This window comes from Pan paniscus, chromosome X, assembly GCF_029289425.2.
Source record: "Pan paniscus chromosome X, NHGRI_mPanPan1-v2.0_pri, whole genome shotgun sequence".
Classification (NCBI taxonomy): domain Eukaryota; kingdom Metazoa; phylum Chordata; class Mammalia; order Primates; family Hominidae; genus Pan; species Pan paniscus.
In genome coordinates this window covers 997,650-1,017,947 of record NC_073272.2, presented here as the reverse complement: position 1 = coordinate 1,017,947, position 20,298 = coordinate 997,650, and the positions used below count along the sequence as shown (strand labels likewise).

The 20,298-nt window shown below is 43.5% G+C and overlaps 1 pseudogene; it reads right to left on the bottom strand.

Moving 5' to 3' along the window:
* Positions 1-391: 391 nt before the first annotated feature.
* LOC100986759 (large ribosomal subunit protein eL6-like) lies at positions 392-2,982 on the bottom strand (annotated as a pseudogene).
* Positions 2,983-20,298: the final 17,316 nt, after the last annotated feature.

Here is a 20,298-nt window from a genome sequence, read left to right as displayed (position 1 = left end):
ATTATTTTGATAATAATAAAATATAGATATTATATTATAATATATTATAATATAATATATCATAATGTTATAATATAATGATAATATAATATATCATAATATTATATTATTTTATATATTATATTATTTTATATATTATTATATTATAATAAATATTATATTTATTATAATATAATATATTATAATATGTGTAATATTTATATTAAATATCTCTAATATTTATATTAAAATATTACAGGTAATATAGATATTATTACATAACAATAAAATATTGTAGTAAAATATTATAAATAAAAAAGGTCATCTGGCTATTTATCTTACTTCTGTTTCTTTCCAACTTTTTGCTTTTTTCCTTTTGCCCTGTCTTATAAACTAGGGAAAAGGGGAGGCTGGGGAGAAGCTGGGAAGGACAACAGGAGAAGTGGTGGTCTCATTTCATAAAACCAGGCACATGAGTCCCTGGTCCCTGGTAAGACAAGGTGTGATGAGGAAGTGGCTTAATTGGGAAGAGGTTTTCTTATCTATCCTTCTTCTCACTGGCTTTCGTTTCAGAAATCTTTGTGACAAAGCCCCATGTTTTGAGGCGGTGTGTTCCGCAGCCTTTGCAGGGCAAAGGAAAGCAGGTGAGAAGAAGGAGAGATGAGGAAACCTCTTCCCGATTAAGGTGCTTTGATTCCAAGGAAGTTCCCGCTACGGAACCTGCTCCTTGTTCCAGGTATATTCCTTTTTTTTTCTTTTTCTTTTTTTGTAGTCAGCTATTTAATGAGGTTCTTAAGACATTTAGAACACCAATTTGTGAGGATAGATTCCATTGGTCAGGGCAAACACAGATCCTAGGTAGCCCTGGAGCTGAGGAATAGCTTTGATTTTTGGTAAAATCTGTGCGTCCACAGCTTTCTGATCAATCTCGCGCTGCTACGTAATCTCATATGTCTCTTTTTCTGTGTTGACGATGGCACCTTCCTGGTGTCTGGGCTTCTGCAGCTGCTGCTTCTTGAAGTAAGCATCAGTAAGATGTTTTGGGATTTTTACATTGCTGATACCGATTTTGGTTGAGGTGGCAGTGACAAATTTCTGCTGCGTTCTTTGTGGAGGGACTCGATTGAGGACCAGAGGTCCAGTCACGAGTAACAAGCCACTAGCCAGCTGCTTCAGGAAAACCATCACCTTCCTGGTGTCTGGGCTTCTGCAGATGCTTCTTCTTGAAGTGGGCATCAGTAAGATGTTTTGGGATTTTTACATTGCTGATATCGATTTTGGTTGAGGTGGCAGTGACAAATTTCTGCTGCGTTCTTTGTGGAGGGACTCGATTGAGGACCAGAGGTCCAGTCACAAGTAACAAGCCACTAGCCAGCTGCTTCAGGAAAACCATCACTCTTGCCCATGTGGCCTGCCGTGAGGAGGATCCGAATGGTCCCGGGCGTAATGCTGGCTCGCCGTTTTCTCACGTGCTCACTGGTACATCTTCAGTAGGATTGTCGTACCCAGGCGAGTTAGTGAGAACGCCACACTTTGAGACGAATTAAGAGTCCTTTATTAAGCCGGCGGCCAAAGAGACGGCAAACGCTCAAAATTCTCTCGGCCATGCGGAAGGGGCTCGATTAACTTTTATACCTAGGTTTAGGAAGGGGAGGGGGACTCAAATGTAATAATTCTACAGAAGTAAAAACATGCAAGAATGAAAAAAATCAAAAGGGTTACAGAGTGATAAACAAAAGACAAATGGTGACAAGAAGAGCAACGGTAGCAGGTGCAAGGTTCTAAATCTTTCATTATAATTAGATATATGGTCTATGCAGGACACAAACTGAAGGTTTTATGTTGTTATCTCTTGGAGGAAAATTCCTGGGAACTTCATACATTGTGGGTGCCAGTACCTTATTAGTTAATTGGGCTCGTTTGAAATGCTGAGGATCTGTTTACCCAGGCCAACTCCTTAGGAAAGGGGGTTGGGTGAGGAGCCCTTAGAGTCTTGTAAATTAAGTGGTCAATTGGAGTTTGTCCGGCCTTCCCAGCTAGAGAGAGTCTTATTTACATGAGAAGCAGGGCTAGGTGATTAAAGAGACAAGCAGAACAAAATTCAAAGTAACGAGTTAAAGTCAAAACAAGGGTAGGCATTTCAGGATAATATCTAGGCATTTTGCGAAGTTTAACCACGCGGGTACCTCCGTCCTTGTCACCGGCAACTGGTTTTGTAACGGTTGCAAGAACCTTCTCCTTCTTTTTCTTTTGAACCTTGGATTCAGTGGCTGAGTACTTCCTCTTGTACACGGCCTTTCCGGAATACACGGCAGATATAGGGATTGCCTGCCAATTCCTCTGACAAGGACACGGTGGTGGCTGCAATGGGGCTTCCTCTTCTTGGGCCTTTTAGCCTTGAGGTGACGCTTTTTCACCTCGCCACCAGCATCAGCCTTCTTGGCCTGAGATGTCTTCTCTTTAGTATCTGCCTTCTCAACTTTTTCACCTGCCATCGTGCAAGATGGGAAAGAGAGTTTCCAGGGATATTCTTAAGGAAGGAGACCAGTACTCCCCCTGCTGCCCTCGTCCCCTCACCTTGCCTAGCTCACAAGACAGGAGGAGAGAAAAAGCAAGAAGTTGGAAAAAAAAAACAAAAAAAAACACACACAAAAGTAATGTAGCAGGACGAGCCTCAGACAAAACCTCTCAGACAGCAAGTTGTAGAAGGAAGGGCTTTATTCAGCTGGAAGCATCGGCAAGCTACTGCCTTAAAATCCCAGCTCTCCAAATGCACAATTTCTGTCCCTTTTAAGAGTTCACAACACTAAAGATTTCACATGAAAGGGTCGTGATTGATTTGAGCAGGCAAGGGGTACGTGACAGGGGCTGCGTGCACCTGTGGTCAGAGAGAAACAGAACAGGCAGGGAGTTTCCCAGTGTTCTTCTATACGATGTCTGGAGTCTATGAATAACATCGGTTTCTAAGTTACGAGTTGATTTTTAACTACTGGGTTTAGGGCAGGCAGGCCCAGGCCTGGTTTCGGGCCTGGCACCGGGCTGCCTGTCTTTGATCTCACTTCCTTGTTTTTCTCTTAAAACAGGTAATGAGTATAAAACAACATAAAACAATATGAGAGGGTCTCTCTCTTCCCTCAGTGAAGGGGTGGCCTGACCCTCCACACCTGTGGGTATTTCTAGTCGGGTGGGACGGAGACTGAGAAAAGAAATAAGACACAGAGATAAAGTGTAAAGATACAACAGTGGGCCCAGGGGACCGGCGCTCAGCACACCAAGGACCTGCACCGGCACCGGCCTCTGAGTTCCCTCAGTTTTTATTGATTATTATTTTCATTATTTCAGCAAAAAGGAATGTCGTAGGAGAGCAGGGTGATAGTAAGGAGAAGGTCAGCAACCAACATGTGAGCAATAGAATCTATGTCATAATTAGGTTCAAGGGAAGGTACTATGCCTGCATGTGCACGTAAGCCAGATTTATGTTTCTCTCCACCCAAATATCTCAGCAGAGTAAAGAATAACAAGGCAGCATTACTGCAAACATGTCTCGCCTCCCACCATAGGGCGGTTTTTCTCCGATCTCAGAATTGAACAAACGTACACTCGGGTTTTATACCGAGATGTTCAGTTCCCAGGGGCAGGCAGGAGACAGTGGCCTTCCTCTCTCTCAACTGCAAGAGGCTTTCCTCTTTTACCAATCCACCTCAGCTCAGACCCTCTACGGGTGTCGGGCTGGGGGACGGTCGGGTCTTTCTCATCCCACGAGGCCATATTTCAGACTATCACATGGGGAGAAACGATACCCCGCTTGGACAATTGGACAATACCCGGCTTTCAAGGGCACAGGTCCCGGCAGCTTTCCGCAGTGCATCGTGCCCCTGGTTTATTGAGACTAGAGAATGGCGATGAGTTTCACCAAGTATACTGCTCGTGAACATTTTCTTGACAAGGCACGTCCTGCACAGCCCTTGATTTCATAACCTCGATTTCATAAACCTTGATTTCATACAACACATGTTTTTGTGAGCTCCAGGTTGGGTCAAAGTGGCTGCGGCCAAGCTACAAATGAACAACATCTCAGCAAAGCAATAGTTGAAAGTACAGGTCTTTTTCAAAATGGACTCTCTTATGTCTTTCCTTTCTATATAGACACAGTAACGGTCTGATTTGTCTTTCTTTTCCCTACACCTCAGTAAGGTAAGTAGCCAGACACCCTTGGCACCACCGCCCGGCCCTAGGAGGTAAAAAAATAAGTAAAAATGATAACATCAACCCCTGACCTAAACTATTTGTATTGTCTGTAAATTCCAGACACTGTATGAAAAAAACATTATAAAACTTTTTGTTCTGTTAGCTGATGCATGCAGCCCCAAGTCACATTCCCCACGCTTGCTTCATATATCACGACCCTTTCACGTGGACCCCTTAAAGCTGTAAGCCTTTAAAAAGGCCAAGAATTTCTTTTTCGGGGAGCTCAGCTCTTAAGACGCGAGTCTGCCGACGCTCCCGGCCGAATGAAAACCTGTTCCTTCTTCAATCCGGTGTCTGAGGAGTTTTGTCTGTGGCTCATCCTGCTACATTCTTAGCATGCTGGGCACACAGCAGGGGACAGGAAAGCTGTAGACCCGGGTGGGCTTCTGAACAAGCACATCTGTCTTGAGGCACGTGGGACACTGTACTGTAAAATAATGCCAAGGCTGGGCGCGGTGGCTCACACCTGTCATCCCAGCACTTTGAGAGGAAGGGGCAGGTGGATCACCTGAGGTTGGGAGTTTGAGACCAGCCTGACCAACATAGAGAAACCCTGTCTCTACTAAAAATACAAAATTAGCCGGACGTGGTGGTGAGTGCCTGTAATCCCAGCTACTCTGGAGGCTGAGGCAGGAGAATTGCTTGAATCCGGGAGGCGGAGGTTGCAGTGAGCCCAGATTGTGCCACTGCACTCCAGCCTGGGCAACAAGAGCGAAACTCCGTCAAAAAAAAAAAAAAAAAAAAAGATTTCCCAAAGGAAGGAAGACAGTTCAGCAAATATTAAATAATAAAAGGATCAAATAAAAATGTTAAACAACCAGGGGGAGGGGGAGGGATAGCATTAGGAGATATACCTAATGTTAAATGACGAGTTAATGGGTGCAGCACGCCAGCATGGCACATGTATACATATGTAACAAACCTGCACGTTGTGCACATGTACCCTAGAACTTAAAGTATAATAATAAAATTTAAAAAAATAAAAGCTGCACATACACTGAAAAAAAAGTTAACCAAAATTAGAGCAGAAGCACCTAGCGAATTATTTTATGCTGCCATTCACCAGGAAAGCAAGAAATGCATTTGAAAGACAATTATCACAGAAGCAAGAAATGCATTTGAAAGATAATTTCCAAGAAAGCAAGAAATGCATTTGAAAGACAATTATCACGGAAGCAAGAAATAAATTTGAAAGACAATTTCCACGGAAGCAAGAAATGCATTTGACAGACAATTATCACAGAAGCAGGAAATGAATTTGATAGACAATTTCCGCGGAAGCAAGAAATGCATTGGAAACACAATTTCCCTTCCCTCTTCCTCCTCCCTTCCCCCTCCCCCACTTCTCCTCCTCCCCCTCCTCATCCCTCCTCCTCCCTTCTCCTTCTCCTTTTCTTCTCCACTTCTCTTCTCCTGCCCCTCCTCCTCCTACCTTCCTCCTCTCCCATCCTCTTCTCCCCCTCCACCTCCTCCTCCCTCCCCCGCCCTGTCCTCCTGCTCTTCTTCTCCTCCTCTTCCCTTCCCCTCCTCCTCCCTCGTCCTCACTCCCTCTTCCCTTCTCCTCCCCCTCCTCCCACCTTCCTCTCCTCCTATCCTCTTCTCCTGATCCCCCTCCTCCTCCCTCCACCTCCTCCTCCTTTCTCCTCCCACCTTCCTCTCCTCCTATCCTCTTCTCCTGATCCCCCTCCTCCTCCCTCCACCTCCTCCTCCTTTCTCCTCCTCTTCCCTTCCCTTCCTCCCTTCCCTCCTCCTCCTCCCTTCCCCTCCTCCTCCCTTCCCCCTCCCCTTCTCTTCCTCCCCTTCTCCTCCCTCCTCCTCCTCCCTACTCCTCCCTTCCCCTCCTCCTCCCCCTCCCCCTCCCACTCCCCTTACTCCTCCCTCCTCCTCCCTTCACCTGCTCCTCCCCACCCTCCCCCTCCTCCCTTTCCATCCTCCTCCTTCTCCCTCCTCTTCCCCTCCTTCCCTGCCCTTTCTCTCCCTCCTTCTCTTTCCCCTCCTTTCTCTCCCTCCCTTTCCTCTTCCCCCTTCTCATCCTTCTCCTCTTCCTCCTCCTTCTTCCCCTTCTCATTCTCCTCCTCTGCCTCCTCCTTCTCCTCCTCCTCCTCTTTGTCCTCCTTTGCTATCTTCCCCATCTCTGCCTTTTCCCCTCTTCATCTCCCTCCTCTTCCTTCTCCCCTCCTCCTCCATCTCTCCTTCCTCCTTCTCCCCTCCTCCTCTTCCTCTTTCTCCTCTTTCTTTTTCCCTCCCCCTCCTCTTCCTCTCCCTCCTCCCCTCCCCATTCCCTTCTCTTTCTAGTGCCATTCCCATTTACATTTTACAAACAGTTCCTCCAGTTCCACAGAAAAAACTATTGAAATGTTGATTTGAATTACATGAGACCTACAAGTGAATCTGAAGACTCCATCAGCCGCCTTAAAATATTGAGTCTCTTAATCGTTATGCACGTGTATTGCACTTTCTCTCCCTTTATACGACTTATTGTAAAGTTTGTTTTTAAGTATCTATTGAGGCCGGGTGTGGTGGCTCACACCTGTAATCCCAGCACTTTGGGAGGCCGAGGTGGGTGGATCACCTGAGGTCAGGAGTTCGAGACCAGCCTGGCCAACATGGCGAAACCCCATCTCTACTAAAAATACAAAAATTAGCCAGGCGTGGTGGTGGACACCTGTAATCCCAGCGCTACTCGGGAGGCCGAGGCAACAGAATCGCTTGAACCCAGGAAGGAGGCGGAGATTGCAGTGGACTGAATCATGCCACTGCACTCCAGCCTGGGCGACAGAGCGAGACTCTGTCTCAAAAGGAAAGAAAGAAAGAAAGAAAGAGAGAGATGGAGGGAGGGAAAGAGAGAAAAGAAAGAAAGGAAAGAGAGGAAGGAAGAAAGGAAGGAAGGAAAAGAGAGAAAAAGAAGGAAGGAAGGAAACAAAGAGAGACTGAGGGAGGGAGGGAAAGAGAAAAGAAAGAAAGAAAAGAAAGAAAGGAAGAAAGAAAGAAGAAAGAGAGAGAAGGAGGGAGGGAGGGAAAGAGAGAAAATGAAAAGAAACGAAGGAAGAAAGAGAGAGAAAAAAGAAAGAAAGAAAAGAAAGAAAGAAAAAGCAAGAAAAGAAAGGTATTGGTTCGGTCCACAAAGGTGAGACAATTCAAACTGGGGCCTTCCAGGCTATCCGTGAATTGAAACATTGTCTGGTTGACAACTGGTTGAGTTTGTTTAAGACCTGGGATCCATAGAAAGGAAATGTTTGGGTTAAGATAAGAGATTGTGGAGACCAAGGTTCTTTTGAGGTCTCATAGTGGCTGCCCTTAGAGACAGCAGAAGACAAATGTTTCCTATTCAGACCTTGACAAGCTTGCTAGACTCCTAGATAATCTCTTTAGGATTGGGAGGGCCTGGAAGAAAAAGATCTCGCTGTGTGAATACAGATTCTCTGCAGATGTGAGTTTGCCCCCACAAAGAACCGCCTTCCAGGGCCATTTCGAGATATGGCAATGAAATATATTTTGGGGATAAGTATTTTGATTTTCTTTCTTGTCTTATAATGTCATGCTGGAGTCAGGTTGGAAAGTAAGTCATGGTATATAAGGTTAAATAAAACCCATCTGATGAGAATGGATGGTTTGTAGGGCACCACTCCCCAGACCCCTTAGGAATGTGGACAAGATTTAAAAATATGTATACATTAACTATATATATTTAATATATATAAAATATATAATATGTACTTTATATATAATTATATAATTATAATATATAATATAACATATAATAATATATAATATAACATATATTATATAATATATATTTATATATAATATATTATATAATATAACATATATTATATAATATATTATATATTTATATAATATATAATATATTATAATATAATAATATATATTATATTATATATAATTATATAATATATTATGTATAATAATTATATTATATTATAAGTATATATTATATATAATATGTATTATAATTAATATATATTAATTATATAATATATAAATATCTTAATATATATTAATTATAATATATATTAATAATGCTATATAATATAATATATTATATATATTTTATTTAATATATAATATGTATAATATATAGTAGCTATAGATAATAGATAATATATAATGTATAACATATAATATATAATATATAATATATATCTGTATAATAGATATAATAATATATATATTATAATATACTATATTATAATATATATTATATTTTATATTATAATATATATTATCTTATATATATTATATTATATAATATATTATATCATATATAATATATATATTATATTATATAATATATTATATCATATATAATATATATGATATATTATATTATAATATAGTATATTATAATATACTATATTATATTATAATATAGTATATTATAATATAGTATATTATAATATACTATATTATATTATAATATAGTATATTATAATATATTACATATTATATTATATTATACTATATTATATATTATATTATATAATATATTATATCATATATAATATATATGATATATTATATTATAATATAGTATATTATAATATACTATATTATATTATAATATAGTATATTATAATATATTACATATTATATTATATTATACTATATTATATATTATACTATATAATATATTATATAATATAATATATTATATAGTATAATATATAATATAATACATAATATAATATATTATATAGTATAATAATATACTATATCATATATAGTATATTATATAGTATTATATATCGTTATATATAATATAACATATATTATTATGTGTAATATATTATATTATACTATGTAATATATATTATATATTACATAGTATAATATAATATAGTATATATTAATATAGTATATAGTATATATAATATAATATGTATTAGTATATTATATAGTGTATATTAGTATATATAGTATATATTAGTATATACTATATATATTAGTATATATAGTATATATTAGTATAATATATAGTATATTATATAGCATATATATTATATAATATATATGTTTTGTATAATATGTAATATATAATATATATTTAATATATATTTAATATATATTTTATATTTATTTATTTATTTATTTATTTATATATATCAAGAGCCAGGCCTGTAATTCCAGCTACTCGGCAGGCTGAGGCAGGAGAATCGCTTGAACCCGGTAGGCGGAGCTTGCAGTGAGTTCAGGTTGCACCATTGCACTCCAGCTTGGGCAACAAGGATAAAACTCTGTTTCAAAAAAAGAAAAACAAACAAACAAACAAACAAACAAATACGCCGGGCACGGTGGCTGATGCCTGTAATCTCAGCACTTTGGGAGGCCGAGGCGGGTGGATCACCTGAGGTCAGGAGTTCGAGACCAGCCTGACCAATATGGTGAAACCCCGTCTCTACTAATAATACAAAAATTAGCTGGGCGTGGTGGCAGGCGTCTGTAATCCCAGCTACTTGGGAGGCTGAGGCAGGAGAATCGCTTGAACCCGGGAGGCGAAGGTTGCAGTGAGCCCAGATCGCGCCATTGCACTCCAACCTGGGTAACAAGAGCAAACGCCCGTCTCAAAAAAAAAAAAAAAAAAAAAAATCAGAGCTTCATTCTCAGAACATTTATATACATAGTTTTATCAGTTTTTATTTCTCACGAAGTTTTGCCCGGCAGCGCAATTGTGGGTCCTATTTTATTTTAAAGAAGGCTTTGTTATCAGAGAACAAATACCTCTCTGACTCTGGCAAGCTGCAAGAGTGGGAAGTCCCAGGTAACGGGATTATCCATAATTCTGCAAGCAGCCTTCATGAGCCAGGCTCCAACGCTTTGCACAAAAGCATCGCTTAAATCTCGCTGGCCCCAAGCGACGTTCAGCTACAAGAGCAAAACCAGACAGCAGGAAGCCCTGTCTTCCGAAGAAAGGGGGTTGGGGGGAAGCAAAAATGCCTCATATTTCCCAGCGTGTGAAAGAAAAAAATTACAACGTGTGGACTGCTCACTGACAGATAAAATAGGGTTCCCATTGTTAAAGAAAAACAGCACTTCCTCTGAGAAGGCCTGCAAGACATTTAGGAATTACTAAATTCGGAGTATGTGGTGTTTCTTAAAGACACGTGTATGAGATGTAGGAATCATCCCAAATTAATTAATAAATTTAAGTAATTTATTAAACACCTCATGCACTTTATTAATTAAATCAATTAATAAACTTAATTTAATTAATAAAACAATTAAATCAATTAATGAAGTAATTTGATTAATAAATCAGTTTATTATATAATTAATTATAAGTAATTAATAAATAATTAAATTTATAAATAATTAAATCTATCGATTATTTATTGATTAATACTTATCAATAATTAAATTTATCAACTAACTTATGAATATACAATTAACATTTATATAATTAATATTTATAAATAATTATTAATAGCTATAAATGTTTATATAATTAATTTTATATAAAATTATATATAAATTTATATATAAAATTAATTATATATAAAATATATAATTAATATTTATATTTATAAAATTAATATTTATAAATAGTTACAAACATTTATTTGTTTATTAAATTAATATTCAATTATTTATTTATTTATCTATTTATTTATAATTAATTTAATATAAATTAATAAATTTATTTATTGATTAATTTAATAACTTCATTAATTAAATTAATTGATAAATTTAATTATATTAATTAATAAATTTGATTATCCTTATAAATTTAATTATCTCAATTAAATTTAAATTAAATTCTAATTAAATTAATTGGAATAATAAACCACCTAAATGCATTTATCTGGAACTGGCATCTCCCGCCCGGAGTGGAAGTCCCTTGAACTGCAAAAAGCAAAAGGCGTTCTCAGATTCTCAGAGCCTGGGCAACATTTGTGCGAGACATTTGTGCCGTCACCTGCCTGCTGCGAGAGGGCTGACCAGGAGCAGGCGGCCGGGTCCGGCTGTAAATCACTGGCCCGTCTGGTTGTCAAACAAAAGCAACCCCTCCTTTTAGAATTTCCTGTTTTCAGACTTTCTGTGAGCATTTGCAACAGGCTGGCGGGTGCAGGCAACCAGGCGTTAGGATGCTGTGGCTGTCGCAGAATTTAACTCTGCGTCCTAAGAATGAATGACGTTCGTTCTCAGTTTCTGCCAGTTCTGCAAAAACAGTCATTCAGAGATGAAGAAAACCGGGGGCAGATACTTGAACTTGATAGTTTTTTTTTAATTGTATTATTTTTATTTGTATTTTTTAGTTTTTATTTTTATTTATTATTTTTTAATTTATTTTTTATTTGTATTTTTAAATTGTTTTTTAAAATTGTATTATTATTATTATGCTTTAAGTTTTAGGGTACATGTGCACAACGTGCAGGTTCGTTACATATGTATACATGTGCCATGTTGGTGTGCTGCACCCATTAACTCATCACTTAACATTAAGTATATCTCCTAATGCTATCCCTCCCCACTACCCCCAACCCACGACAGGCCCCAGAGTGTGATGTTCCCCACGCTGTGTCCAAGTGTTCTCATTGTTGAACGATAGTTTTAAAGTCAGGTGAGACAATAGAACTAGGAATACGGCTCAAGGACCCTGAATTTGAATGATAGTTATTTTATTGTATTTTTGAGATGGAGTCTCGCTCTGTCGCCCAGGCTGGAGTGCAGTGGCACGATCTCAGCTCACTGCAACCTCAGCCTCCCGGGTTCAAGCGATTCTCCTGCCTCAGCCTCCCGAATACCTGACATTCCGGGCGACTGCCACCAAACCCGGCTAAGTTTTGTATTTTTAGTAGAGATGGGGTTTCGCCGTGTTGGCCAGGCTGGTCTCGAACTCCCAACCTCAGGTGATCCAACCGCCTCAGCCTCTCAAAGTACTGGGATTACAGGCGTGAGCCACTGCACCTGGCCTCTTTTCTCTGTTCTGTTCTGTTCTGTTCTGTTCTCTTCTCTTCTCCTCCTCTCCTCTCCTCCTCTTCTCCTCTCCTCTCCTCTTCTCCTCTCTCCCTTCCCTCCCTCCCTCCCTTCTCTTTATCTCCTTCCTTCCTTTCTCTCTCTTTCTTTCCTTTCTTCTTTCTCTCTCTCCCTCCCTTCCTCCCTTCCTTCCTTCCATCTCTTTCCTTCCTTTCTCTCTCTCTCTTTCCTTTCTTCCTTCCCTCTCTCCCTCTCCTTTCTTCCTTCCCTCTCTCCCTCCCTTCCTCCCTTCCTCCCTCTCTTCCTTCCTTTCTTCTCTTTATCTCCTTCCTTCCTTTCTCTCTCTCTCTTTCCTTTCTTCTTTCCCTCCCTCCCTCCCTCCCTTCCTTCTATCTCCTTCCTTCCTTCCTTTCTCTCTCTTTCCTTTCTTCTTTCCCTCCCTCCCTCCCTCCCTTCCTTCCCTCCTTCCTTCTTTCCTTCTTTCTTCCTTTCTTTTTCTTGTCTTACTCTGTTGCCCAGGCTGGAGTGCAGGGGCACCATCTCGGCTCACTGCAAACTCCGCCTCGTGGGTTCGAAACATTCTTTTGCGTCAGCCTTCAAAGTAGCTGGGACTATACAGGTGCACGCCACCACATCTGAATAATGTTTTCATTTTTTGTAGACACAGGTTCTTGCTATGTTGACGAGGCTGGTCTCAAGCTCCTGGGCTCAAGGGATCTGCCCTCCTCTGGCCTCCCAAAGTGGTGGGATTAGAGGCGTGAGTCATGGAGCCCGGCCCTACTATCAATTTCTACAGTTACATACTTATGTCCCAAAAAGGAAACACTGGGAAATATCCTTTGCATCGTGGCTGGGTCTGCAATGATTGTACCTGTGTGTCAATGGGGTCAGTTTTTATTTATTTTATTTTATCTTTTATTTTTATTTATTTATTTATTTCGAGACGGAGTCTCCCTCTGTCACCCAGGCTGGAGTGCAGTGGCACAATCTCAGCTCACTGCAACCTCCGCCTCCCGGGTTCAAGTGATTCTCCTGCCTCAGCCTCCCGAGCAGCTGGAATTACAGGCACCTGCCACCACGTCCGGCTAATTTTTGTATTTTTAGTAGAGATGGGGTTTCACCATGTTGGCCAGGCTGGTCTCGAACTCGTGATCTCAGGTGATCCACCCGCCTCCGCCCCCCAAAGTGCTGGGATGACAGGCGTGAGCCACCGCGCCCGGCCACCAGGGAGTCTATGCTTGTCTGTAAAACTGGTCTGCGACCTCTCAGAAAAGCCTTCAGTTTTACTGGTAACTTGTTTTGTTTCACAAACCGGGTAGACGGTGAAGGCGTTGCTCCTCAAATCGCCACTTGGTGGCAGCCAATACCTACAACTTCCAGTGTTGCTTTTTATTTTTCTCTCTTTTTGAGATGGAGTTTTGCTCTTGTCACCCAGGCTGGAGTGCAGTGGTGCGATCTCAGCTGACTGCAACCTCCGCCTCCCGGGTTCGAGCGATTCTCCTGCCTCAGTCTCCTGAGTAGTTGGGATTACAGGTGCCCACCACCACGCCTGGCTAATTTTTGTATTTTTAGTAGAGACGGGGTTTCACCATGTTGGTCAGGATGGTGTCGAACTCCTGACCTCAGGTGATCCGCCTGCCTCAGCCTCCCAAAGTGCTGGGATTACAGGCGTGAGCCATCGCACCAGGCCGAGTGTTGCCTTTTGGTAATACAAGTGTGAAAACTCAGAACCGCAGAGCTTCTCTAGCTGCCCTGACAGAAACACACCTCCATGGCCCCAGTCTCAATGGTGTAGGGACTGTTGGAAGAGCTTAGTGATAAGGAAATGATTCCAAATGAAGTTCCATCTTCTTAAAACTGCAATTCCGATTCTGATGTGACTTTTTTTTTTTTTTTTTTTTGAGATGGAGTCTTGCTCTGTCACCCAGGCTGGAGTGCAGTGGTGTGATCCAAGCTCAGTGCAACCTCCGCCTCCCGCGTTCGAGCGATTCTCCTGCCTCAGCCTCCCAAGTAGCTGGGATGACAGGTGCCCGCCACCATGCCTGGCTAATTTTTTTAAAAATTATTATTATCTTTCAGACGGAGTCTCACTCTGTAGCCAGGCTGGAGTGCAGTGGTGCCATCCTGGCTCGCTGCAACCTCCGCCTCCTGGGCTCAAGTGATTCTCCTACCTCAGCCTCCTGAGTAGCTGGGATTACTGGCGCCCACCACCACAGCTGGCTGACTTTTGTATTTTTAGTAGAGACCGGGTTTCACCATGTTGGCCAGGCTGGTCTCGAACTCCTGACCTCAGGTGATCCGCCCGCCCCGGCCTCTCAAAGTGCTGGGATGACAGGCGTGAGCCACCGCGCCCGGCCCAATTAAGAGAGGTTTAATTTTGTAGGTGGGTCCTATCGGCCACAGGCATGGATGCTGCATAGTTGTTTGGTTTCAGAGATTGAAATGGGCATCCTTTTATTGGGGCAAGAGGAGTGTTTCGGAGGTAAGAACCTTCACTGAGGGTTTGTCCTGCACCCTGTCTGACCCTTACGACTTTTTTTCAGGCCGGTTGCGGTGGCTCATGCCTGTCATCCCAGCACTTTGGGAGGCCGAGGCGGGAGGATCACGAGGTCAGGAGATCGAGACCAGCCTGGCCAACACGGTGAAATGCCGTCTCTACTAAAAATACAAAAAATTAGCCAGGTGTGGTGGCGGGCGCCTGTCGTCCCAGCTACTCGGGAGGATGAGGCAGGAGAATCACTTGAACCCGGGAGATGGAGCTTGCAGTGAGCCGAGATCGCACGACTGCACTCCAGTCTGGGCGACAGAGCGAGAGTCCGTCTCAAAACAAAACAAAAAAGTTTCTTTTAGTGCTGAAGCAAAACCACAATTGAGAATTGATCACCATCATTGTATGCACTCAACAGAGAACCAGGAGAGGCCAAATGCAATAAAAGGACAGAGGTCTTTACCTCTGCGTTTGCAGTTTAGGGCTTTGGATAATCCAAGGAAATAGCGCCTGTTCAGAATTTTCCAGGAGAGGGAAAGTTTGCACTGGAATTAAGCCCCATAAAAATATTATTAAAAATCATGTACAATGAAATGTCCCCTTTTCTTCAGACTTAAATAATTCAAAGTTTCCTTTTTTTAAACACACACACACACACACACACACACAGAGAACACAATCACGTACAGGTTAACCAAATATTGCATAAAGTTTCTGCAATTCAGAGTCTGCCGTAATTTACCTAATACAGGTAAAACTCATTAATGCTCAAATTCTACAGGTGGGATTTACGGTTATATAATTTCTTAATGCCCTGACTCTTTCCAGTTAAAATGCTGAAGATTTGTTCCTAGTCTTCTTGGGGACCCTTGTCAATGGCTTTGGTAAAAGTCATGTGATGGCATTTTTTTTTTTTTTTTTTTCTGAGATAGAGTCTTGCTCTGTCACCCAGGCTGGAGTGCATTGGTGCGATCTGGGCTCACTGCAACCTCCGCCTCCCGGGTTCAAGAGATTCTCCTGCCTCAGTCTCTTGAGTAGCTGGGATTACAGGCACCTGCCCCCACGCCCACCTAATTTTTTGTATTTTTAGTAGACACGGGGTTTGAGTATATTGGCCAGGCTGGTGTCGATCTCCTGACCTCGTGATCCGCCTGCCTCGGCCTCGCAAAGTGCTGGGATTGCAGGCGTGAGCCACCGCGCCCGGCCTGTGATTGTATTTTTAACATCTCGACGTTTCTCAAAGCTCGTCTCTTCCAGCCCATTGGTTTCTGAAGGTTTCCTAAAAAAAATCAGCCGGGCGTGGTGGCCGATGCCTGTAATCCCACTTACTCAGGAGGCTGAGGCAAGAGAATCGCCTGAACCCAGGAGGCAGAGGTGGCAGTGAGCTGAGATCCCACTACTGCACTGCAGCCTGGGCGACGGAGTGAGACTCTGTTTCAGAAAAGAAAAGAAAAAAAAAAACAGAAGAAAAGAAAGGGGAGGGGAGGAGAGGAGAGGGGAGGGGAGGAGAGGAGAGGAGAGGGGAGGGGAGGAGAGGGGAGGAGGGGAGAGGAGAGGGGAGGAGGGGAGAGGAGAGGGGAGGAGGGGAGAGGAGAGGGGAGGAGGGGAGAGGAGAGGGGAGGAGGGGAGAGGAGAGGGGAGGAGGGGAGAGGAGAGGGGAGGAGGGGAGAGGAGAGGGGAGGAGGGGAGAGGAGAGCATCTAAGCAACTCAAGTGGTGTGATGGGGAAGCAGCAAGGTGAGGGGAGAGGAGGGAGGGGAGGAGAGGAGAGGAGGGGAGGGGAGGAGGGGAGAGGAGAGGAGAGCATCTAAGCAACTCAACTGGTGTGATGGGGAAGCAGGGAGGGGGGAGGGGAGGGGAGGAGAGGAGAGGGGAGGGGAGGAGAGGAGAGGGGAGGGGAGGAGAGGAGAGGGGAGGGGAGGAGAGGAGAGGGGAGGGGAGGAGAGGAGAGGGGAGGGGAGGAGAGCATCTAAGCAACTCAAGTGGTGTGATGTGGAAACAGGGAGGAGAGGGGGGAGGGGAGGAGAGGGAAGGAGGGGAGAGGAGAGCATCTAAGCAACTCAAGTGGTGTGATGGGGAAGCAGGGAGGGGGGGAGAGGAGAGGAGGGGAGAGGAGAGGGGAGGAGAGGAGGGGAGAGGAGAGCAGAGCAGCCAGATGCCCACAGCAGGAAATCTAGGTGCAGTCTCAGGTCAGCACAACCCCAGAACCAAAGTTGTCACGATGTCTCTGTCCATATTAGGGATCTGTGAAAACTCAAAAACAGAATTAGCTACATTCCTGCAGGGTGGTTCCAGACATCAAAGCTTTCAACAGGAGGAATTCCTGACTCGGGGACTCCAGCCTCATTCCGCGTACGGCCAAATTCCCGCAGGAAAGAAGGTGGTTTATATTATTCTTAAGTAAGGTTTTATTGCATCCTGAGGGCAACTGTGATTCAGAGGGGGCTTGCTTTATAGCAGGAATATTACAGTGAACGTTAGTGAACAATGAAAGAATCAGATGAACTTTTGCATATAAACTTCTTTTTAAAAATGATGGTCAAAAATACATCATGTAAACTTTACCGTCTTAACCACTTTGAAGTTTATACCTTTGTGGCATTAATGACATTCACATTGGCCAGCCGCGGTGGCTCATGCCTGTCATCCCAGCACTTTGGGAGGCCCAGCCGGGCGGATCATGAGGTCAGGAGTTCAAGACCAGCCTGGCCAACATGGTGAATCCCCGTCTCTACTAAAAATACAAAAATTAGCCGGGCGTGGTGGCAGGTGCCTGTAGTCCCAGCTACTCGGGGGGCTGAGGCAGGAGAATCGCTTGAACCTGGGAGGCGGAGGTTGCAGTGAGCCGAGATTGCACCACTGCACTCCAGCCTGGGAGACGGAGGGAGACTCCATCTCAAAAAATAAAAAATAAAAAAGGATGTTCACATTGTTGTACAACCATCACCACCATTCACGTCCAGAAGCTTTTCATCATCACAGACGGAACCTCGGTACCTGTTTTGTTTTGAGATGGAGTCTTGCTCTGTCCCCAGGCTGGAGTGCAGTGGCAGGATCTCGGCTCACTGCAACCTCCACCTCTTGGGTTCAAGCGATTCTCCTGCCTCAGCCTCCCGAGTAGCTGGGACTACAGGCGCCCACCACCACGCCCAGCTAATTATTTTTATTTTTATTTTTAGTAGAGACGGGGTTTCACCATGTTGGCCAGGCTGGTCTCGAACTCCTGACCTCGTGATCCACCCTCCTCGGCCTCCCAAAGTGCTGGGAGGACAGATGTGAGCCATCATGCCCAGCCTGTACCTGTTTTAAGAAAATAATAATCCTAACGAAATGTATCCAGGAAAAGCAATGTCAATGGACTCATAAGGCCTGAAATACATTCAAAATGTGGTCATAATTCTGGGAGGGATTCATCTTTTTTTTTTTTTTTACAAGAGACATTTACAATGAGAAATAAAGGTTTAAATGAATTAAACAGGCTGGGCACAGTGGCTCACGCCTGTAATCGCAGCAGTTTGGGAGGCTGAGGTGGGTGGATCACGAGGTCAGGAGTTCGAGACCAGCCTGGCTAACATGGCAAAACCCTGTCTCTACCAAGAATAGAAACATTAACCGGACGTGGTGGCGGGCGCCTGTAGTCCCAGCTACCTGGGAGGCTGAGGCAGGAGAGTTGCTTGAACCTGGGAGGCGGAGGTTGCAGTGAGCCGAGATCACGCCACTGTACTCCAGCCTGGGTGACAGAGCAAGACTCTGTCTAAACAATAAAATAAAATAATGAAATAAAAATAAATAAATGAGTTAAATACTCTACTTCTCGGTATACATTTATGGATTTATTATTATTATTATTATTTTAGATCAAGTTTCAGCGATTCTCCTGCCTCAGCCTCTTGAGTATCTGGGATTACAGGTGCCCACCACCACGCCTGACTAATTTTTGTATTTTTAGTAGAGATGGGGTTTTGCCATGTTGGCCAGGCTGGTCTCGAACTCCCGACCTCAGGCGATCCGCCTGCCTCAGCCTCCCAAAGTGCTGGCATTACAGGCTACAGGCGTGAGCTCCTGCACCCAGTGTCATAGAATCTTAACTTTTTTTCTTTTAGATGGAGCCTTGTTCTGTGGTCCAGGCTGGAGTGCAGTGGTGCGATCTTGGCTCACTGCAACCTCTGCCTCCCGGGTCCTGGTTCAAGCAATTCTCCTGCCTCAGTCTCCTGAGTAGCTGGAATTACAGGCACACGCCACCACACCCAGCTAATTTTTGTATTTTTAGTAGAGACGGGGTTTCCCTATTTTAGCCAGGCTGGTCTTGAACTCCTGACCTCAAGTGATCCACCCTCCTCAGCCCCCCAAAGTGCTGGGATGACAGGCGTGAGCCACCGCGCCCGGCTAATCTTGTATTTTTAGTACAGACAGGGTTTCCCTATGTTGGCCAGGCTGGTCTTGAACTCCCAACCTAAGGCAATCCACCTGCCTTGGCCTCCCAAAGTGCTGGGATGACAGGCGTGAGCCACTGTGCCCAGCCTGTTTAATTCATGTAAACCTTCATTTCTCATCCTAAATGTCTCTTGTAAAAAAAAATACACTCTCAGAGAGCCAGCTGGAGAGATTGAAGACACGCAGAGCAAAAAAGCCAATGTGGCTTTGGAGGTCGAGGCACAGACTCCTGTGAATCGATTTTGGTCGTGCCTCGATTGGCCAGCTGTGATGGGGAAGCTGTGACCCTCATCATCTCGAGACAGAGGGGTTCCCAGAAGGCAGGCTCTCCTGCCCCAGACTCCAAGGCTGCAAGTTCTGAATCCAGGAAAAGTGGAGGCGTTGCCAGGGTGAAAGGCACCCTCTCCGTCAGCCCCAGTTGGCACGGCCTCTAGAGGCTGGAGGGAGACCACGGTCTCCCTCCCTCCCTCCTCCCAGCTCCCTCCTTCCTCCTTCCAGGCACAGTGGCCCTTTTAGGACTCACTTTCCCTCACCCCACCTCCTGGAGGCCTGCGGAGGCCCTGACAAGCCCCAGCTGTTGCTGCTGTGTGCACCGAGGCAGGACCAGCCAGGAAAGGTCTTTAGCGACGGCCAGGGCTCATAATTAATGACCTGACCACCAAGGTGAGAAGCCAGGGACGCACTGGCTAAATAGTTGATTGTTTTGGGGAAAATAAATAAAAGAACTGTTCTGTGGTTACCTCCCCCTCTCCCCCTACTTTTTTTTTTTTTTTTTTTTTTTAGAAGTAAGGTTGGAAGATGTTAGTGAAAGGGAAGCTTCTGTACCAACCCTGCTAGAAGGGCCGTCTGTGAAGCGGGAAATTTGCCCCCCCGGGCCTATGGACCCTGTGCAGGAGAAAATGATGATTTCCCAAATGGCATCTGGGTTGCAGACACGGGCTCAGCCTCACTGCAACTGGAAGGCCAGCCTCAATGTGCTGTTTTCCGGGTGCAAAATCCTGATTTCAGAAACAGGGAGAAAGAGGTGGGTCTTGCTCTCTCTCTCTCTCCTCTCTCTCTCTTTCTCTCTTTTCTCTCTCCTCTCTTTCTGTCTCCTCTCTCTTTATCTCTCCTCTCTCTCCTCTCTTTCTCTCTCCTCTTTCTCTCTCTCTCCTCTTTCTCTCTTTCCTCTCTTTCTCCTCTCCTGTCTCTCTCCACTCTCTATCTCCTCTTTCT